The sequence below is a fragment of the Crassostrea angulata genome, chromosome 8, assembly GCF_025612915.1.
Source record: "Crassostrea angulata isolate pt1a10 chromosome 8, ASM2561291v2, whole genome shotgun sequence".
NCBI classification, from domain to species: domain Eukaryota; kingdom Metazoa; phylum Mollusca; class Bivalvia; order Ostreida; family Ostreidae; genus Magallana; species Magallana angulata.
Window position 1 is genome coordinate 39,375,747 of NC_069118.1, and position 24,503 is coordinate 39,400,249.

The 24,503-nt window shown below is 34.4% G+C and overlaps 2 pseudogenes; one reads left to right on the forward strand and one right to left on the reverse strand.

Moving 5' to 3' along the window:
- Window positions 1-9,911: 9,911 nt before the first annotated feature.
- Window positions 9,912-13,932, reverse strand: LOC128159867 (uncharacterized; annotated as a pseudogene).
- A 7,196-nt stretch (window positions 13,933-21,128) lies between these two features.
- LOC128158022 (uncharacterized) lies at window positions 21,129-23,692 on the forward strand (annotated as a pseudogene).
- The last annotated feature ends 811 nt before the right edge of the window (window positions 23,693-24,503 follow it).

The window sequence follows — 24,503 nt, forward strand, 5'->3', positions numbered from 1 at the left end:
GTTTTTAGCTCACCTGAGCCAAAGGCTCAAGTGAGCTTTTCTGATCACAATTTGTCGTTGTTGTAAACTTTTCATATTTTCATCTTCTTTTCAAGAACCACTGGGCAGATTTCAACCAAATTTTGCACTAAGCACCACCACTAGGTGAAGGGGATTCAAGTTTGTTCAAATGAAGGGCCACGCCCTCTTTGAAGGGGAGATAATTGAGAATTATTGAAAATTTGTTGGTTTTTTTCAAAAATCTTCTTCTCAAAAACTATTCGGCCTGAAAAGCTTTAACTTGTGTGGAGGCATCCTCAGGTAGTGTAGATTCAAGTTTGTTCAAATCATGGTCCCCGGGGGTAGGGAGGGGCCATAAGAGGGGGATCAAGTTTTACATAGTTTCAGCTTTTACATGGTAAAGACCTAGTAAGTTGTCAGAACTTGTGTCCTAACCATTTGTATATGTATCTTTTATATATGTATACAATAAAATATGTTCAAATCAAATCAAGTTTTACATAGGAATATATAGAGAAAATCTTTGAAAATCTTCTTCTCAAAAACTATTAGGCCAGAAAAGCACAAATTAAAGTGGAAGCATCCTCAGGTAGTGTAGATTCAAGTTTGTTCAAATCATAGTCCCAGGTGGTATGGTGGGGTCACAATGGGGGAATTGATTTTTACATAGGAATATATAGAGAAAATCTTTAAAAATCTTTTTCTCAGAAACTAATCAGCCAGGAAAGCTGAAACTTATGTGGAAGCATCCTCAGGTAGTGTAGATACAAAGTTGTGAAAATCATGACCCCGGGGATAGGTTTGGGCCACAATGGGTGGGGGGGGGGGGGGGTCAAAGTTTAACATAGGAATATATAGAGTAAAGATTTAAAAATCTTCTTCTCAGAAACTAACCAGCCAGATGATTCTTTATAATTGTTAAGACGTTGGCCCCAGGACAGTTCTTTGGCCTCACAAGAAGGTTCAGAGTTTGATGTAGGTTTATATCCCATATGTAAACTATTGTTAAGGATCTTTTTGAGAACTGCAATACTCAACATGCGATATGACTATAAATCAATATAAAATCATCATTTTAGAAAAGGAACTAATGATTATAAACATAAGAATATTTAGGGGGAAAATGAATTTTATTTATACAGGATCTACATGTATTGTACATTGTCCAGGTAGTTTGCATTGTGACTCCATTAAGCTGATTTTATCATACCTATTGTTCCTCAGGTGAGCGATGTGGCCCATTTGCCTCTTGTTTTAGTTTTTCATTGTTTTTCATATTAAAAATTAAAGATATGTAACCTACGGTAATTTTCATGATGAGTACAAAACTAAAATCCGTTATTAAATCGGACGATGCATAACAGATATCGGGGTTTAAAAATTGATTTTTCAGAAATTTTGATTCTGCGTTTTTGGTTTCAAAAATAGCGTGAAGTACAAACTCGTACCAAAAATAATTCGAAGTTTGCTAAGTACTTTGACACCTTCGGAATTATTTTTTTGTTAAGTCGTTCTTAGAATCGTTAAGGTTTTTGTTAGGTCGTACATAGTAAAATTCGTATTTATTTTTATCGTTTACTTTAAGTTGCTCGTTATTGATTTAAACACTCTGCTTCTTGCAGGAACATCAAGCTTTACTCTTGTTAGGGTCTTCCGTTTCCAATGGAAGACCCTCTTGTTATTCTATTGTTTCTTTTTATTATTATTTTTTTTCTTTTTCTTTATTTTTCTGACTTTTTCAAAGCTTAATATCTCAAAAAGTTTTCAACGTATTTACATGAAACTTTCAGGGATGATGTAGCATTATTGTGCCCCAAAGATGTTAAATTTACAACTACAACGCCACGTTCCTTTTTACGTTACGTCAATTTGTAAATTTTAAAAAAGTGATTTTGTCCAGGGCGTTTTTCAAAAACGCTTTAAGATACAGACTTGGAATTTTCTGTGTTGAAGCATTGATCGTTTTTATTTGGACATAAGGCTGGATTTTAGTTTCCGTCACTTCCGGTCCAAACCGGAAGTGTTTTAAAATTTTCGATTTTTCGAATTTTTCGTTTCAATTTCAAATGTTTACGAAGTTTGTAGAGTTGGTCATGCTGAATACGCAACTGAAATCCGTTTGAAAATCGGACGATGCATTTCAGAGATATCGGAGTTTAAAAATTGATTTTTCCGGAAACTTTGATTCTGCGTCCTTGGTTTAAGAAATAGCGTAATGTTCAAAGTAAAGTTAACTCGTACCAAAAATAATTGGTAAGTCGTACTTGAACACATTTGGATTTTTTTGTTAAGTCGTTCTTAAAATCGAAAAGGTTTTTGTTAAGTCGTACCTAAAATCATTCGTATTTTGTTAAGTCGTACCAGGAATAATCGATTTTATCATCTTTTTATTTTAGTTACTCTTGTTAATGGTTTAAGAGCTCTGCTTCTTACAGGAACTTCCAGCTTTACTTCCGACATTAACGGAAGACCCACTCGTTGCTTTGCAACGAGCTTTGCTCTAGTTCTTATTAGGGTCTTCCGTTTTCAACGGAAGACCCTTTTGTTTTTCTACGGTTTCTTTTTTTTCTTATTCTTATTCTTATTATTCTTTTTATTTTTTTTCCAACTCAAATATTTCAAAAACGCTTGCATCGATTGTTTTGAAATTTACAGGTGTAATGTGTATCTAAAAGATCTTTATGATATGAAAAAATTATTAGATGACGTCATCAATTTCGTCAGATATTGACGTTTTTCACGTTTTAAAAAGTGATTCTGTCCGGAGCTTTTCTCATTTTTGATTTAAGATAAAGCTATGAGATTTACAGAGAAGATAGAACAATCGTTTTACTTATGACATAAGGCTGGAAATTCAATTCGGACACTTCCGGTCGAAACCGGAAGCAAAACCAATTTTTTTGAATTTTCATGTTTTTCAATTTTAAAAATTTTACGTACGTATCTTACAGTTATTTTCATGCTGAGTTCAAAACTGAAATCCGTTTTTGAATCGGACGATGCATTACAGAGATATTGGGGTTTAAAAATTGATTTTTCCGGAAATTTTGATTCCGCGTCCTTGGTTTAAATAATAGCGTTTTGTTTAAAGTGAAATTAACACGTACCAAAAATAATTGCTAAGTCGTACTTAAACACATTCGGATTTTTTTGTTAAATCGTTCTTGAAATCAGAAAGGTTTTTGTTAAGTCGTACTTAAAATGATTCGGATATTGTTAAGTCATACCAGGAATAATTCGATTGTTTTCATCTTTTTATTTTAGTTACTTTTGTTATTGGTTTAGGAGCTCTGCTTCTTACAGGAACTTCCAGCTTTACATCCGACATTAACGGAAGACCCAATCGTTGCTTTGCAACGAGCTTTGCTCTAGTTATTATTCTTTTTTTTTCTTACCGATTTTGTGCAGACGATTTCTCAGAGATGGCTTGATAGATTTCATTCAAATTTTCAAGATTAACGTGTTTTTATCTGAAGTTTATTGTTTTTCATCCATTTCTGAAAAAAACACTTCCGGTCGGAAGTTATCGTCCGTTTTCGATTTTAAAAAGTCAATTTTGTCGGCAACGTTTCTCAAAAACGAGAGAAGATAGAGCGCTGAAATTTTCAGAGAAGATAGGTCTACCGTTTTTCTGGTGCAACACACTCACCAAAATGTCCGCCGTCACTTTTTGTCGTTTTTGGAAAAAAAATTCAAAAATTGAATTTTTCGACTTTTTTATTTTTTTAATATTTTTCTTTGAAATTTTTACACCTTATAGTGACCCTTTTACTGATTAAGAATATGTAATTAGTTTTAAAATCGATCAAGGCATTCTCGAGAAATTAAGCGTCAAAGTCCTGAAGCGAGAGTCCGAGTAGCTCAGTCGTTATAGTCGTGGACATGGCCCAGGCGACCCGGGTTCAAGCCTCGAGTGCCGCAATTTTTTTTTTCTTTTCGCTTAGATCTACGATTTTATCTTTGAATTGATAAGTTTAATCTTATCTTTTCAAAAATTGGACGGAAGACCCACTCGTTGCTCGCAACGAGATCGAATCTAGTTAGGGTCTTCCGTTTCCAACGGAAGACCCTCTTGTTATTCTATTGTTTCTTTTTATTATTATTTTTTTTCTTTTTCTTTATTTTTCTGACTTTTTTAAAGCTTAATATCTCAAAAAGTTTTCAACGGATATACATGAAACTTTCAGGGATTATTAGGCATTATTGTGCCTCAAAGATGTCAAATTTTTAACTGCGACGTCACTTTTGTTTTTACGTTACGTCAATTTTTAAATTTCAAAAAAGTGATTTTGTCCAGGGCGTTTTTCAAAAACGCTTCAAGATAGAGACTTGGGATTTTCTGTGTTGAAGCATTAATCGTTTTTATTTAGACATAAGGCTGGAATTAAGTTTCCGTCACTTCCGGTCCAAACTGGAAGTGTTTTAAAATTTTCGAATTTTCGAATTTTTCGTTTCAATTTCAATTAATTATGAGGTTTGTAGAGTTGGTCATGCTGAATACGAAACTGAAATCCGTTTGAAAATCAGACGATGCATTACAGAGATATCAAGGTTTAAAAATTGATTTTTCCGGAAATTTTGATTCCGCGTCCTTGGTTTAAAAAATAGCGTAATGTTCAAAGTAAAATTAACTCGCACCAAAAATAATTGCTAAGTCGTACCTGAACACATTCGGATTTTTTTTGTTCAGTCGTTCTGAAAATCAGAAAGGTTTTTGTTAAGTCGTACTTAAAATCAATCGTATTTTGGTAAGTCGTACCAGGAATATTCGATTTTTTTCACATTTTTATTTTAAGTTCTCTTGTTATTGGTTTAAGAGCTCTGCTTTTACAGGAACTTCCAGCTTTACTTCCGACATTAACGGAAGACCCACTCGTTGCTTTGCAACGAGCTTTGCTCTAGTTATTCTTTTTTTTCTTTTTCTGACTTTTTTGGAGCGTCATTTCTCAAAAACTACTCAACCGATTTGTACGAAATTTTCAGGAGTGATAGAACACCGTCGTCGCTACATATTATTCAATTTTCAAATGATGACGTCACTTCCGGTTTCAGATATAGACGATTTCGTAAATTTTTAAGGGTCATTTTGTCCACGCATCTCCTCCGAAATTAATCAAGGTAGAAGCTTAAAATTTTCAGGGATTGTAGATGAATGTCTGTAGATGTACCCCCATGCTTCCAATTATGAAAATTGCTCAAGGCCTTGAAGCTCGCCTGAACCTGAAAATTAGCACCAAATTTTTTCACGAAATTTTTGCACATTTTCTGTAATACCTTTCGATTTGTACATATTTTGTTAAAACATGTAATGCAAAAGTTGTTCCAAATTACAAGGGCTTTCATTTGATATGAATAAAAAGGGGCTGACCCCTCAAATTAGGGGCCAAGAGGGCTCTAAATTCTTCTTACAATAACTCTTTACTGAACAATAATTTGTTATTAGTTATAGAAGCAAAAATGTTCATTGTACAGCTGTTTATCTATACAGTACCATATTAAAGCCATATGTTACGTAATTAGGGGCTTCAAGGGGCCAGAAGTTCAAAACTTTGATCATTAATATCTGAAAAAGGATAAATATTTTTAAAAGCAATGTAGCACAAAAGTTGCTCAAAATAATGTTCTGTTCATTATGCAACCTTTAATGTTTTTGTTTATGACCCCATTTAGGAGTTAAAGGGTCGGCCCCTAAAACACATTTGTACAGATATCTCAAGAACCGTTAACATTTCGTGAACACTTGTAAAACAAAATATGTTTATATTTTCAAGACCTTTCATTTGATATCAAGAAAAAGGGGCTGGCCCCTCAAATTAGGGGCCAAGAGGGCTCTAATGTCTTCTTACAATAAGTCTTTACTGAAAAATAATTTGTTATTAATTATAGAAGCAAAAATGTTCATTGTACAGCTGTTTATCTATACAGTACCATACGTAAGTCATATATTACGTAATTAGGGGTTTCAAGGGGCCAGAATTCAAAACTTTGATCATTAATATCTGAAAAAGGAGAACTATTTTGAAAAGCAATGTAGAACAAAAATTGTTCAAAATAATTTTCTAAGCAATATGATACCAAAATTTTGTGGTTAGTGGCCCCGGTAAGGGGTTAAAGGGTCGGCCCCTAAAACACAGTTGTTTAGATATCTCGAGAACGGTTTACAATTCGTGAACACTTGTGGAACAAAATATGTTTATATTAGCGAGACCTTTTATTTGATATCAAGAAAAAGGGGCTGACCCCTCAAATTAGGGGCCAGAAGGGCTACTAAGTGTTTTTATAATAACTCTTTTCTGACCAATAATTTGATTTTAATCATGAAGCAACAAAGGAGCTTTTATTAAGTATATTTAAAGCTGAAATCCGATTTAAAATCGGACGATGCATTACAAAAATATTGGGATTGAAAAATTGAGTTTTTCGGAAATTTTGATTCCACGTTCTTGGTTAAGAAAATAGTGTTTTGTTAAAAGTTAAATTATCTCGTACCTAAAATAATTCTGAAATTGTAAATTCGTACTTGAAGACATTCGGGACTTTTTTTATTAAGTCGTTCTAGAAATTGAAAAGGTTTTTGTTAATTCGTTCTTGAAATCATTCAGACATTGTTAAGTCGTACTAAGAATTATTCGATTTTTTAAAAATATTTTTTTTAATTTTCTTTGTAGTTGGTTTTAGAACTCTGCTTCTTACAGGAACTTCTATCTTTACTCTCGACACCACCGGAAGACCCACTCGTTGCTTTGCAACGAGCTTTGCTCTAGTTATATTAATTATTTCAACGTGCAAAAGTTGTTTATTCTTTCATTATTCAATTTTTTTTTACATCGATTGACGCCAAATAACAATTATTTTTGGCAGCTGTACATAATTTCAAAAGGCAGATATTATAATGTATTGAACATCCATACAGTGAGGGATATATGTTATAAAATGACACTTGTATAACATTTGATCTTAACTTTGTTAATTTTAATTTGTCCTTGTATTTGTACTGTAAACTTGTATGTACGAATAAAGATAATCAATTAACGATAGCTTATGAATGGAATGCATGGAGCTCTTTATCATCATATGCATATAATGTCAAATTAGATTGAAATTGATACTTGAACCCAAAGAAGTTCCTTTTAAGTTTTATACTTTAAAAAACTCAATTCCATGCAATATCAAAAAAGACAATTTTTCAAACCTAAACTGATTTATATTGAAAGACCAAATTTAGTAAGCATTAAATATAAGTTGATTCCGCGTACGAGCAAAATAAAACAAAAAACAAAGTGTGTAAATAATGACGAATATATTTTTCCATCAATGACTATTAAATTATATTCACATCGACTAACTTTAAAGTATCATTAAATTCCCTATATTTCTTACGGAAATTAATTTTAATTCACAGCTCTATATGTATATAGAAGCTAACAAAAATGAAATCTACATTATCCAGTTTTACATGTAACAAGATTATCTATTAGTCGAAACCTTTAGAAACCTAAGAAAAATCTGAACGATGTCAGGCACAAAGTCCCATAAAAGACGAATCAAAGCGGGTTATGTATTTTTCTTCAATGTCGCCACCTTCATATCCCGCAAGATTCACCAGACAAAGCGCTTTATTGTTTAAGTACATGTAGTTTGTTCGAGTGTTCTCCTTGTTAGCTCACCTAAGACAAAGGCTTAATTAAGTAAGCTTTTCTGGTTAAAAATTTTCCGTTGTCTGTCGTCGTCGTCGTCGTCGTTGTAAACTTTTTTTCCCATTTCCATCTTCTTCTCCATTATCAAAGGGTCAATGTTAATCAACTTGGCACAAAGCATAGGTATTTACCAACCATGCATGTATAGTTATTTTACGTTTATGCATAATTACAACGGTATTGGTTTTGTTACAATTGTCATTGCATCTATTTTTTTCTCAATCTGTATGTGTAATTATAATTCATTACAAAGGGGGGAGAGGGGTATCACCCATGCAGGATGAGGATGCCATCATTTTACATTCCCCTGTTTACAGTGTAGCTTGTTTGTATGTTCATTGTTATCAAATTTTATATAATACGTTTAAAATAGGAAAATATAAATAGCTGGTTAATTAATACACATAATTCAATCATTCATTCTTTATCTTTGGTCGTGATGTGGTACTGAAGCTTCAGTTACCACTTGATATTGAAAATACTTTTACTCGGATATTATCATGTAAAGATTGCTTGCATCATCATGCATGGTCGAATTTACGAAGTTCATTTCCATGTTCCGTGCGGTTAAAACAAGAGTACTATATTCAAGGCTTTGGGCCCTAATTTTTAATATTTTTCTATGCCCTAACGTTCCTCAGAATGATGGATCCGCCACTTTTCAGAACAACACTGCGTTCCGAAAACACTTAACATTTTAGGTAAAAACAAATGTAGTTTATGTCCAATATTATTTATTATCCAAACAAAAAATACAATTTAAATGATTGACATACAGTGACGGTATTTCTACATTGATGATAAAGCAAAGTGATACAGTTTGAAAAGTCTAGAGTAATAATGTTGTTTTATAAACTCTCTTTTATAAATTGATCAGAATATATTTCAAATTAAAATGTCGATGAGTTTGGCTTGGGACTTTTTTCATGTGTAATATTTTTCACATTTCGTTGTATATAAGTTGTGCAGTTCACAGTGCAAATAATAAGAAGATTCAGTTGTTTTTCATGTTCAAACTCAACGAGAGAGAGAGAGAGAGGGAGAGAGAGAGAGAGAGAGAGAGAGCGTTTGTGTGTCAGAGCATTTTAAATAAGAATACGAGTCATTTCATTTACACATGTTTATGAATCAAACGAATTATTGATTACTACCATTCATGTCAATTCTTTATACTGTGTTTAATCTTCGACATTCCGTGAGTTCTACGACAGAGCGTCACAACATGGTGATGTTAACATGCGCGGATCTAGAAAGGATGTGGGTGGGTCACGGGGTCCCTCCCCCTGTAAAATTCAAATTTCTTTAAATTACATTATAGAATTACCAAAAATATGCCTTGGACACCCCCCCCCCCCCTCGCCAAACTCAAATCACCGTCGGAACCCCCCGCCCCGAAAAATGTTCTGTATCCGCGCATGGTTAACCCATTATGACACAGTTTGTATTGCCGATTTTTACTGTCTATCACTGTTGTGGAATGGATGTAGCTTTGATCTACTGACCCCAGTCCGAATACTGCAGGGACGTTTCACTTTGTTTTATTAAATAGCTGTGATATTTTAAACGTTGATTTTCCACGAAAACTTGAATTTTTTTCTGTCATTTTTAAGTCGAACATATACTCAAAATCCATATCTTTCAGTTACTATAATATATATGTTTAGGACTTCTCCCAAAAGTGTGGAGGACCCTAAATATTTATCTTCTATCAAATTCATCAATTAATGAAACACTGAATGTTGAATATTGTCTGTATTTCTTTCAAGGTACGGTTTTAATTCAGGCCCAGTACTTGGACAACAAGGCTCGTAGATCAGGGCGACAGGGGTAGTTAAAGCTTTTAAGAAAGAATTCGCTCAGATGGAAATCCAATCGCAACTTCTCGGGCTTTTTCGACGGAGCTCTTGCGTAAATTAGATTAGAACCGGGGAAAGAGAGTAATATGATATACATTGTATATCAATATCTTTAATGATCAGCGCCTACTAACAATACTGTGTTTACATTTGTTTTTAAAGATGTCACTTTTAAGAATATCATTCAGAAAACATTCTCCTTACTTCATTCAGAGTTTGATGACATCATTTACTAGTAAAACCATATGTTACGCAAGTCCTTTTGATAGCTATTGTCAGTATTCAATCAGAAATTAAGTGTCTAATAGCTATAAAAAGAAAAATAATACATGTTTATTTATTCACCAATTGTTTGGCAATGAATATGATTCATTAATCAAAATTATAAACATACCAGGCTACATGAATGTTTACATGTATTTCTATGTACACTGTATATACCAGTATATAACAGTGTTGTTACATTGTCTCACAACACACACACAGTACCTAATTAGTGTATGGACATATAATGATCACTGTAGATACTTGTACACTGTCACTGTGGTAATAATACATTGTCCCACCCAGAGATTGTTCTTATCATCCACACACACACTACAGGGATACTCTACTCCTTGTTGTGATGTGAGAAGTAGAGACAAGAACTGACCTTCCCGATTCAGGAGATGAACTGTTTTACCAAATATACTCTCACACACCAGAATGTGACCGAGTACATCAGTGCATATTCCATAGGGACAAAACCATGACCCCTGACCTGTGTAGGAGAACCTGTGTTGTCCTGATTTATCCACCACCACTACAGCAGGTTTGTTATTGTCTGATACACAGACATCACCATTGATGTTTTCTGTGATGTAGCGTGGATAACCATACAGTCCCTGTCCTTTGTTGTCCCTCTCAATGTTCTGTATTTCTGTCCCTGTCTTGTTGTACCTGGTGACTTAACCCTCTGTACCCTCCTTTATCATCCCACCAATATGTCCCCGTTGATGTGGGAGGAGTGTATACTGAGTGGTTCCCAGTCTCCTGTTTTAATTAATTCAGTGATGATATTATCCGGAGTTATCCTATTGATGACTTTGTTGTATCTGTCTGTATAGATCAGATCCCCGTCCTGTGTGACTGTGTGGTAGCCTTCATCTCTACCACTGGTTTTTATCTTCTGTAGCTGATTCCCCTGTAGATCTGTTTGGACAAGGTTACCATTACCATCACTGACCCAGAGTCTGCCTGATTTACCCAGTGATATATGAGATACACTGCCAACACCTGGTACTGTATACTCCCTGACCTTGGTGACGGAGGAAGACAGAGGCAGTGTTTGTTTCACTTCAGATTTCTCTCTGTCTTGTTTTCTCTGTTTCCCTGTAGGTTTCAACTGTGTAGAGGCAGTTTCCATGGGTTTAACTTTTCTGTTCTGTGGTTTAGTGTCGGGAACAGTTATTCTACCCAGCAGTTTAGCGATATTTTTCTTGTTGTATTGACCAGCAGTAAATAAGGGTGGGACTTCAATTGTCCTCTTTATTTCTTTGACATCTTCAGCAATTTCCGTTTTCAAATCTTGGGAAGTAGGCTCAAAATAGCTTTGAATTTTGGCAACTTCTACGTGACAAAGCGAACATTTTTCAGCAAAGACAATTTCTAGATCAGTAAACAGATGGCCGCGATGTTCTTTTGTGGCTGTGCGTTTAGAACAAACGGGAATCTGGCATTCTTCACAGAGAAGATCTTTGTGTTTTGTTGGGTGGATCTTGCATTTCTCTAAAGGAATTTGACGTTTGCGTTGTTTATAAGGACCACTTCGTGTTTTTCGGTTTTCTTATTCTTCTGATGTTTATCTCGGCATTGTTCACACACTGGTTGGTGACAGTCATTGCAGTAAAACTGGCAGTTCTTCTTACAGTCTTCAGTGCCACACACCAAATAATGCTGAGCGTCGGGTGGTATTGGGGATTCAGATAATGCCATCTGAAATTAGAAAATTTTAATATACCGATATATACAAAATGTATGTATATATAAAATTAAATAAGGTAAATAGTTTCCCTTTACAAATCAACTATAACTTATCAAGACAATGAAACATATTACAGCGTTTATTACTCAAGTCATACAAATATCAATACTACTCTATCAAAATGATAGACTCGAATTTTCGGCCTTTAATACCGGAAGAGTAATGTCTCTTGTTTTATATATATATTAAACATCATTTGTACTTGAAGATTGCCAATTTGTTTTAATTTTTATCAATTAAGCTTTGCTCATTAATAATCAATGAAATTTCCTTAAAAAATCCCTGAAATCATCTGGATTTTTTGGATTTAACAATCTTGCGTTTGCGCAATACATTCACGCTAACGGGATCTTTAGTTTATGTTTTCACAATATGAAATTTTCATGAATGAACTCGGAAACGATAATAAAAATACTTGTAAAATTTCATAGGAAATTTGCTATATATATTCTGTTCATATATCTTATGAGAGCAATTATAAAATAGGAAATATACCTATCAACTTTGTAATTACTTTTGTCTTCGTGATGGCAATTGATTTCATGCAAAAATATGTTTTATCGTTAAAATGAACGACACACGTGTTCGATGTGCATGCGAAGTAATGCAACACTGTCTGTGCAAACTAATCCGGATACCTCGGAAATCCTTTCAAAGAATAAATATATTTTGTATTGTTGTTTTCTATAATCTTTATTACAACTTTTTACTACAATGTGTAGTTCATGCATTTAGAATTCCGTGCAACCTGATTGCCTCGATCGGAAAGCATCCGACCGTAACTTTCTCAACTGGTATATATACCCTAGTGGCAGTAGAGAAGCGATCAAAACTAATATGGCGACCAAATGCTTTCATGAATACATGTCAGCTTTAAAAAGAGGAACCGCATGGAAAAAAACCGTTTTACCCGATACACGCTTTGCTCATGTTGTGTACACGCTTTGCTGAAACTCACGTAAAACTTTTCTTGCATCCCCCTCCCCCCAATCGCTAGAAAAAAGGCTCCGTGGAAGTCCGTGCATTATCTGATGTACATTGTACTTATCAGCTTTTGGATTAAGGTTTAATTTGATTTGAACGTTTAAACACTTGTTTGCTGACTTAAAAATAAAATAAGACGACGAATTACTATAATCATATTTACTTTAAACAAAATTCTCTATCAATTTCAATGAAAAAAAAAATTGAAGCTCAAATAATCCATGAAATGTATATGAATGTAAATGTTTTACTCTTGTGTTTGGGTTAAAGAACTTAACATTGCAATTGTGCACTGATTTTAAATAATTTTAGTAGTTTGAATTTATTCATGAAAAGCTAATGCCATTGTATTTAATATGACGTCATAAAGCGTTTGTAAACCAACGTTAAACACATGCTCTTTCCATGCGTCCTACACCATTGATAGGGACCAAACCAAGCCAATGCTTATATTTTTGTGAAGTACATTGTTCTGAGATTGTTTCCTGGTAATGTTGTTAAATTTGGATATTGGGCCGATTTTGACCCTTCGTGGCTTTAGGCTCTTTCCTACGGACCCAGTTTTACGATAGCATGCGTTCCGTGTATTGTCTCTGAGTAAAGAACATTCGTGACTGTACGTTTAATAAAAAAGTGTTGAGTTTTTCCATTATATGGATTAAATTTTGAAAGATATTTACAGTCTCAAAAAGGTTTATTACGATTAATTTGACTGTTATTTTGAATGCAACTTCATTAATTTTTTTCAAAAATCGTTTCGGAGCGATTTTGCAATTTTCTGCTACATTAAGGATATATGGGAGGCAATCTAACTGTTGTAAGGGCCGGATTCACGAGACGAGACAGTTAGATTATTCTAACAAATGAAAGTGTAGTGAACTTCATAGCATTATTGTAGGCTTCTAGCTTTGTTATGTAAATGTCAACAATATGGTGTGTCGATGTATCTATTTCGTAAATGTCCGATATGTAATGTCAACCCGTGCACGCATGGGTCAAAGTCTAGTTTGTAAATAAAAATGTTGGCCGTTTACTTTTCTTTCACCAGAAACTGTTATAGAATAACACATATCTTTAAAAATGCAAAAGGAATGGAATAATAAAGCTAGATAACTTTATCACGTCTCTAAAAATGGTCACTACTTTCGGTTCAATAATAAGGACAAGCCCTTGTTGACTTATCATCTAGATTACGGTTAGGAATGTGTAAAATGTTGTACCGTCATGAGATATATTAGATAGTTAGTTTTCTCACAATTTCAGACAAAATTGTTCTAATTAACTTACCACTTTAGACTTGCAATGCCTGTATGATATGCACGATATCTTTTTCGTACGATAGAGACAGAGGACCAGTCTACATACATGTACCACCTGTGTTCTGTACAGAAGTATAATAGTAACGTATTATTGGATTTAAGAACCTTGATAAGAACCTCGATCTGATTGGTTGCCTACTACGCCTTCATAGTTTAGCGAGTCCTCATTGACTATAGGTCGCCTTGCACGCTTGATAATCAAATTCCTACATTATTGAATGATAAGAAAACAATTATTTCTTAATCTATTTTAAAAGCACGTATTTTTTTTTTATACAGTTCAAGATATATTATGTTGTCTCAATGTACCAGAATGTGCAACACTACATTTTAACCATATTGATCTAAGAACCTTATATACTTTATATAAGCTATATCTAAGAACCTTGTCTTGTCTTAGCTGGCCATGTCTACGAACCTTGTCTTTTCAATACTAACCATATCTAAGAACGATAATTTTTTACTGACCATATCTAAGAACCTAGCTTGTCTACTCTATACTGGCCGTACCTAAGAGCCTTGTCTTCTCTATACTGACGATATCTAAGAACCTTGCCCTGTTTATACTGACCATACATGTATCTAACACCCAGGGAGCGAGAGAATACGAGACTTGTGTAATATACTCCCTGGTTATAGAGCTAAAATTAGATTTAAATCTCCTTGATTTCTCGTACATTTTCAAAGCATGCAATAGATAAGTATAATTAACGGTGAGGTTTATTGAAATGCTGCATTTTCAACCCAATGTTTTCTCAGACGTCCGCGTCAATATGCCTCGCCCATTTCAAATGTTTTGACTGTACTAGGTGAAATTGACATCCGCTGTATATTTCCAATCTTGTCAGTTAATGTTCCGCGGTCTTATTTTTTTTTTAATTGCCTAACCTTTGGAGGTAAAATGTAAATTGAATTAAAATAAACATGTACATGTAGATTTATGAAAGCCAAAAGCCAAATGATACAAAATCTACAATGTGCAATACACATGCACCCCTTTAACCACCAGTAAGCGGCCAAGAAGCATAGTTTTGATCAAACTTGAAATTATGAATCTAAATTGAAATTATGCTGCAATTCTTAAAATTAAAAATTTCCCTCAAAATCAAAAGGACTGTCTGATTCGGTATCATGGTTTTTTTTCATCAGCAAGTAACAAGGAACAAAATGAAAGAATTAATATTGTTTAAGGTGTTTTATTTATGATTAATTAAAAGTTTAATTCTCCTCCTGCAGCACCCAAAGCAGCAATTAAGCTAGAAGTCACCTGCAGATGTTTTGCGTAAACAGGATACGGAAACGGTTAGGGTTAGGGAAAATGTTATACTACGTGTAGCTGTTAAGAATTTATCTTCAGCAAATCGGTTTTTAAGAAGCTAAAAATGTAACATTAATTATGCTTTCATTATATTAGTAACCCATCGATTCTATTCTCATTACAATACACGTGTACGCATGGTTATATAATTATAAGTTTCAAGCTATTTATTCGCGTTTCTTGCACATGGTTTTAGCATCTGATTCATTGATATATGCGGCCATCTAATATACCTGTACATATTGATGAACTTTTGGCATATGATTTCACAACAGTTTTTAAATAACTGCAGGTCTGTGTATCCCGGTCTGAAAAATTCGGGTGGACGACCTGATCCTCCATCCGAATTTTTTTTTCAGATCGGGAAACTACAGACCTGCAGCTAAACTATAGCTTATAGCATGGGAATAAAAGTAAGAAACTTTTTGTACGTGTTTTAGCTTAAACTATAGAGCTTTACATGTAGAACCTTTGATCTATATATTTGAATGTTAGAATACTTATTCCTGTGTTGAGCTTAAGCTCCTTCTCACTTTCTTTGAGGACCTTAGTGGAGTAACCACGGCCGCTGAGTAGGCAGACTGTATCGCCATCTTGGACATCCCTCTGGCCTTAACGATTTGTTACATGTAAGTATTTATGTCATGTTGTATATTTTTGATTTACCGGGTGGAAGGAAATACAAAATGAACATGATATTGTTATTTTTGTATTTACTCCCAACTGGTAAATTCGAAATTTACAACAAGACGATTATTTCAGAAAGATGTTGGTTTATATATGCATACAAGTATAATCACCTCTAACGTTATTCGCTCCTCAGCTAGAACTGTTTTGATGGTCAGCTATGACAAAGCTCGTTCCTAAGAAGAGAGTGTGCATGCATATATAGAAATAAACAGATATGTAATATTAAATCAACTAGATTAATCTGTATATTTCAACAAAAGGTGGACACGTGTTTATTCGGTACCTCTTCTCAAAGAAGTATCTCCCCCGACACGGCAGGGCCTGTAAACCACGTGACTATGACTTATCAAATGTTCATATTTGTTTTGATATTCATAACAAATACAGATTGCTAAGAATGTCTACAAAATCGAAATATTGAATCAATGTCATGATGAAAATATAATTAATATGATGAATCTGATTACAATTAGTTATGAATATATCGCCTGGTCCAGCTCTTCCTAGTCGTCATCACTGTCGTCATTATCATGGTCTTAAATTATCGATATCATGGAACATTTGTTTGTCTAAAAGAAAAACAGGAGCACTTTTCCAAATTAGTTTAACTCTCTCTCTCTCTCTCTCTCTCTCTCTCTCTCTCTTCTCTCTTTCTCTCTCTCTCTCTCTCTCTCTCTTCTCTATTTTCTTTCTCTCGTTGCATAATTAAAGATTTTACAAAGCTCAGCATAATGCCCTAAAACCAACAGCTTGTATTTTTGTTCTGTGTCCCTAGGGACTCTGTTTTAATCTCTTGGAACAGGTCGTTGGCACCTGTGGGCATGTGGTCAGTCTTTGTGGGAGCAATTGTCCCTCTTCTGTGAGTTCATGATGTGCGTCTGTGGGCAGGATATGTGCTCCTCCTCTGGACACGTGCTGTGCCTCTGTAGGCACGAGCTGAGCCTCAGTGGACATGGAATATGCCTCTGTAAACACTTATAGAGTGTCATCAAAAAAATCATCATAATTCTAAAGCTTATGTATAACAATATTTGGAAATATCGTAAACTATTTTCATTTCAAGTCAATTCAGATCCGGTTGACCCCCCCCCCCCCCTTCTCTTTTATCCATCAAATTCGGCGCACCAATATGAAATACATTCCGATTTCCGACGCCACTGTGTTTGAAATTTCGTGAAATAGGTGGATGGGCCCGGATTCCTCTCTCTATCTAGATACAGATATAACTAAATAATTTATATATTAAGTAAGTTTTTTTTAATTTATATTTTTAAAAAATATCTATTCAGAACTCTAGAATGTAAAATATCATATTTTAATTTTCACAATAAAAAAAAAATATATATGGACCTCAAAATGCATATATTCCTATTGTGAAATCTAAAATACTTAGTAACCTAGTCTATCGAGCTATAGCATTGCCTTTATCATGCAAGGATCTAGGATAAAGTCAACGCGGGGGGGGGGGGGGGGGGTGTTTGCAGGAAGGGGTGTCAAGTCAAGGCTAATTTTCGGCAATATTGAAATATCTTAATATCTGAATTTATATGGGGAGGAGGAAGGGCCCCCACATCCAAAATAATTCATGCATGACCCTAACGCAGAGCATTAATAAAATCAGTCTTTGAAATACAATGTGCGCTCTAAGTATATCTAACTTCGTGCAGTCTGTAAAAAAAACAGTCAAAAGCTGCATTGATTTTAATGACATCATAATAGAAACACCGGATCCCATAGATTTTTTTGTCTTATTACCAAATAAACAAAGTGGATTGCATGCACAGATCCAGAATATTTTCCAATGGGGGGAGGGGGGGTTCGAGGTATACTTTTGTTTGCAAAGGAAGGGGGCATATTTTTGGTGTGTGAGTTGGGGGAGGGGGTCAAGACAAACGCAAAACCTGCCGACCTCCCCCCCCCCCACCCCAACCTTTCTAGTTTAGATCCGCTTATGGGTTATGAGGTAGTATAATACATTACTGTATGTTCATGCATTTGTGTCTAATTTCAATCAAATATTTCTGCTAACTCTCGCTACTTTTTGGGGGATGGGGGCGGGGATGGGGGGATGGGTGTTTTAAAAACAATTTAATAAAATGACAACATGAAACCTTAGCTTATCAAAGTTTTAATTAGACATTAATATTGAAAAATTAAGGACATCAATTAAATTACATGTCTTCGATCCTTAATCTAAGGGTCCTGAAAACGTTTGAACTGAAAACTCAATAATTGTGTTTGGTATATTTTATTGTTTCATTCATTAAGTGAAATAGACATTAAAGTAAGATTTCATGTATCTCTTACTAGTTTGAATCTGACTTAATCTGACTTATCATAGCCACTTAGAACTGTACGACGTACAATATCCAGAAAAAAACAATAAAATGTTGACACAAATTATTGTCTGCGATGTTTATAATTTTCATATACATATGTTAAATAATATACAGTATATATTAACAATGTAAATAAAAAATTAAAGGAAGATTTTAGATGATTGACGTGTAGTATTCATGCATGTAAATTCTTTTTGACACAGATTGATGTGTAGAAAGAGAGAAATACATGACTGTATAAGGTAAAAAAATCTTCTCTTGTTATAACTAAAAGCATATCAACATTTCAATAAGTAAATAAAAAATATGAGTGTCAGAGCAGTCAACAATAATAAGTTCATGGCGTTTTCCTACTAGCAATTTCTAATTAAGCTTTTATCTAAAAATGTGTAATGTGTTAAGCATTCTTGGCAACTTTTTTATACAAATTTAAACCACCAGCACAGTCTGTGTGATCCCAGAGTAAAATTTCCTGAGACAATTTAAATTGATTTTTAACAGATAATGAATAGTTGGTGGATCTAGGTACTTGTGGATTTTTGATCTTCCACTTCTCGTCCAACGCATTCAATATTCGATCAACCCTTAAAGAAATGACAAATGCTTCACTAACCTTTAAATTTCAAGTCCTACCTCCCTTTATTCATCAAACTATATCTCTGTGTGCCATTACAGATTTGATCTACCTTTGTATGAATGAATAATTTGAACAAGCATGTACATAGAATATAAATATATATGTCTCTTTGATAGAAATCTGGAAAAAAATAAAAGAATAACTATTTCTGCTACAGATTTAGCGGTATCTTAGCCAGCTTCCATGTTGACTATGTTTACAGCTGGCCATGCAATCATTCACTCTGTTGTACAAACAGGCAAAAGTAAATGTCTAGCAGAAATATTTCATCTCAGCATTTTAAGGACAAGCAGGGTTTTTCCTCTTTAGCCTCACCCAGACTGTTTGTTTCTGTGAACTACTCCTTCAGACGACGCAATACCATCTTGTAAAAACAGGAATATAAAATAAAGTTTGTTAATGAAAATAAAAGCCCAAAAATTATTTAACATATCTCTCTCTCTCCCTCTCTCTTTCTTTCTCTTTCTCATAAACAGTTATTATAAATTAGTAATGAAATCTACATGTAGACCAATCAAAACATGAACCTTAATAACTATCTGAACAATGCACATGCTTACTTTTCAGTTGTAATTTTTCATGATTAACTTCCCAAATACATATATGTTTGCAAGCGTTAATGAATGTTCAAATTTTATCAATTTAAAACGACGAATTTGAAAATGTTTGCAAGTTTTAATCTATCAAGAAAATATGTTTATAATACAAGAAATGTGCATCTGAAATGTGAAACTTTAAATTGAAGGTTAATGTGCCATTCATCTATGAGCAAGTAGTCAAAATTGAGACGATTCAGACATTCATGTCAACAACAAATTCTAAAGGACTAGTCAAATTCTAGAACAAGAATGGTACCATCAAAATTGAGTCAAACTTTTACAAAAGAAAATGTTTTAGTATTCAGGGGACGGTAATTTTCTTGTCCCGATTTTCTGGAACAGTTCGCCCTCCTCTTTCATGATTCGTAATTTTTGGTGATTCCCAGAGCGACACTTGTTAAACAAAATGATGAAATTCGCCATTAACAGCTAATGATTTATTGTGCTCGTTTGATATACTGTATTTTTTTTTTTAAAGTTCAATAAGATTCAGAATATAGGCACATGCAAGGATTCAGAATATTTTTCAAAAGGAGAGGGCGGTGGTCCGGAAGATATTTGCGGCTGCCGGAGAGGGTGAGTCCAAGGGCATACTAGATCGGCGCATGCAGGCATAGCCTATAGTATTAAACATATGTATATAATGCTCTACTTACATGTACAATCACTGACAGCGTGTTTAATCCATAAAAAAACATTATCTTTAATTAAAGTGTATAATGCCTTGATTATATATTTCTGAAGTTGTAATAGGCCTTTATATTATTAAAAAGTTCATCAAACTTCAATCAACAAGAATAAAATCGGTGTCATGATTTTTCATAATTCATATTTCGAAAAAAGTTCAATTTTGGGTTTTTTCTAGTGATAGAAGGTGAAGATCGTGTGAGCTTTTTAAATCAAATGATTGATCGAATCATCAATATCATAGAAGGAGCGGGAAAATGAGTCAAAAAGGTGTCTGCATTCCTCCTCATAGATTTAAAAGTCAATAGAAAATGTTATATAACAGAGATACACAGTGTAGTAAATATTCTATACATAATCCAATAAGAGTCCCCACCCTCTGTTTTGATCTGTGCATGCAGAATGGAATTTATTTTATTATCATAGGCGTCGGAAACGGGGGGGGGGGGGGGGTTGGGGGCTGGAGGGGGGCTTAGCATCCCCCCAGTTGTTTGCAAAGTTAGACCAAACCATTAGGATCATAGAAGGTTCAGCCCCCCCCCCCCAATTTTTCTCGCAGGAAACATAATTATTCCTAAATTTACTTTGAATGGAACTATAACTATACCCCACCCCCCACGGATTAGGATTTTCATGATTTTGGGAATTACATTTTTTTTTTTTGCTTGTCAATATTTCTGACGATTAGTCTAGCCCAACCCCCCCCCCCCCCCCCCCCCCACACACACACACACACTTTCAGTTTGCTTCCGACGCCAGTGTTTATCACCTAGATTCTAGTTCAGTATTAATTTTATTTTGTTTAATCTTGTATGACATTTGTAACCTTTTGTTTACACACATCTATATTTTGATATTACAGCACCCATATCACAAAGACACCGGGTCTCTAATGTAAATAAATGACTGTTTATTCAGGGTAAGAGGTCAAGAGATTTAAACATTAAACCAGGAAGTAAATTACACAAGTCTCGCATTCTCTCATTTGAGTCTCACGGTTGTCATTCACGTCATAATGGCTGAAATAACTTAAAGGTCAGATCGATATACACGGTAAGTTAAATAAGTGTATCGATATCTCATGATGTGGGCATATGTATTCATTCACTTGCGTAAATAATAGATTGCGTTTACGATTATTGAGTTGATCAACAATGGACAATTTTATATGTACTATTCTTATTAACCGAACCGAAAGTAGCGGCCTTTTTCAAACATAGGGACATGCATTTCTCGAACTGGCATCTCATCCATTCAAACATATTTTTTTTGTTGTAGTTTTTTTGGGGTTTTAAACAAAAAGTGTATATAATTTCAACCAATTGTATTTTTAAAAAATATATATTGTATACATGTACTATAAACCAAATGACCTGTGCCAAAAGTTAACCGTCCAACCGTCAAACGCAACACAATTGCAGGAGACGCCTCCATAGAAAAAAAATCTAGATCCACGCATGATTACTGAAGTGCCGTGCTAAATGATATATATTAAATTTCTGCTCAGCACCAGGTCTATACATTGTATGTATATTTACCTAGCCAGAAAAGAAAAGTTGGTAATATATAAATAAATAAATGTAACAGCTTCCTTTAAATTGCTTGGACTTTCCTAATTTCAGATGGCATTATCTGAATCACAAATTCCACCCGACGCCCAGCATTACTTGGTGTGTGGTACTAAAAACTGTGAGAAGAACTGCCAGTTTTACTGCAATGACTGTCACCTACCAATGTGTGAACAATGCCGAGATGAACATCAGAAAAATGAGAAAACCAAGAACCATGAAGTGGTCCCTTATAAACAACGCAAACGACAACTTCCTGTAGAGAAATGCAAGATCCACCCCACAAAAGAAATGGTTATTCTCTGCGAGGAATGTCAAATACCACTTTGTTACAAATGTACAACCACAAAAGAACATCGCGGTCATGTGTTTACCGATCTAGAAATGGTCTTTGATGAAAAGGTTTTGCTATGTCAAGAGAAATTGCCAAAATTAGAAATTATTTCGAACCAACTTCTCAAGATTTGAAAAAGGATATTGCTGGTGATGTCAAAGAAATAAAGAAGATCATGGAAGGTTTAAAAACATCAATAAAGGCTGAAGCTGAGGCTCTGAAAAAGCTGATAAACACAGTCACATCAGATAATATAGAACAAGTCAACAAAATAGAACAGTCATTATTAGAAACATTATACAGTCAAAACCCAAACATTGATGATTATATCAACTATCTCAATGATTTAATCAAAACATTTTATGGTAACCTATCCCCTTCAAACATAGAACAATTAATACTTGCTCTCAATTCAGAATATCTGATCATAAGGCCCATACCAGTCCTACCCGTATTTACTGCTGGTCAATACAGCAAAGAAGATGTCGCCAAACTACTGGGTAGAATAACCGTTCCTAACATTAAACCAGTGAACAGAAAAATAAAACCCATAGAGACCGCTTCAACACAGTTGAAACCTACATGGAAACAGAGGAAACAAGAAAGAGAGAAATCTGACGTGAAACAAACACTGTCTCTGTCTTCCTCTGTCACCAAGGTCAGGGAGTACACAGCACCAGGTGACAGTGTATATCATATATCACTGGGTAAATCAGGCAGACTCTGGGTCAGTGATATGTATGGTAACCTTGTCCAAACAGATCTACAGGGGAATCAGCTACAGAAGATACAAACCAGTGGTGGATATCAAGGCTACCACACAGTCACACAGGACAGGGATCTGATCTATACAGACATAAACAACAAAGCCATCTTTATGATAACACCGGATAATACAATCACTGAATTCATTAAAACAGGAGACTGGAGACCACTCAGTATACACTCCTCCCACATCAACGGGGACTTGCTGGTGGGGATGTATACAGATTGAGAGGCTAAAGTCACCAGGTACAACAAGGCAGGGACAGAGATACAGAACATACAGAGAGACAACAAAGGACAGGAACTGTATAGTAATCCAGGCCACATTACAGAAAACATCAATGGTGATGTCTGTGTATCAGACTATGACAATGATGCTGTAGTGGTGGTGGATAAATCAAGACAACACAGGTTCTCCTACAAAGGTCAGAGGTCAGGGTTTTATCCCTATGGAATATGTACTGATGTACTCGGTCACATCCTGGTGTGTGATACTATCAGTGAAACAGTTCATCTCTTGGATCAGGACGGTCAGTTCTTGTCTCTACTACTCACATCACAACAAGGAGTAAAGTATATCCGTAGTGTGTGTGTGGATGATGAGAACAATCTCTGGGTGGGACAAAGTAACACCAACACAGTGAAAGTGTACAAGTATCTACAGTGAACATTATATATCCATACAATAATTACATGTATGTACTATGTGTATGTTGTGAGAAAATGTAACAACAACACAGTGATCGTGTACACTGACTGGTATCTACAGTGTACGTTGGACTACAAACCATTCATGTAAATATGTGTATGTTAATTCGTTAATATCCAGAATAATTTCATTGCTGAAGAGTTAACTATTAAATATACAGGTATTAACACTCTTCGTTTTTAGTTAGTAGTTTATGGTATTGTTATTTTAATTGGTGCGATAGGTTTATTAAGATACATTAACTTTTTAAAACTGACCTACACATATATTTAATGATCAGTACAAATTAGTTACATTCAGAATCTTTAAATAGAGATCTATCAAATATTTAAATCGTTAGTTTATTAACATATAGCCCCTTCCCACTGCTTTTAAAAATTTTAATTCTTGACAATTGTGAATACCCAATTTTTTCTTATAAATCCGATATTCTTTAGATAATGTTTGTTTGACACCTCTTAGTGAAAATTTTAAAGGAATCTGTCGAATATTAAGAGTTGTAGATTTTTAAAGAAATTGTTGGAAAAAAGAAGGTGTCAATTTTAAAAATTGTTGATAAAAAAAAATCAAATATGATCTGAATAATATCGGAAATCTCTTGTATCACAAGTATTCTTGCCTAAGTGGGAATAAAATTATTATTATTACACTATAAAAGATTATTGCATGAAGTTCCGAGCACCATAGAACTTAAACATTGAGAGAGAGGGAGAGGGGGACATACAAATAGAGAGGGAGAGAAGAGAGTTGTAATATTTTATATGATAATTCAATGTCATGAAAAAAGTTTTTTCGTAACGCCCCCTTAAGCTTGTCATTTGCGTTGGCGGATGATGTAATAATTATTGTTTTTGCAATAATCGCTACAATTGTAACCTCATAACCCAAACGAATCATCAATGATATCGTTTAATTGTTTACTAAAGGTCTTATGTTTGAAAGCACCTTACAAATGGGATAATTTTCATATTCTTTGAT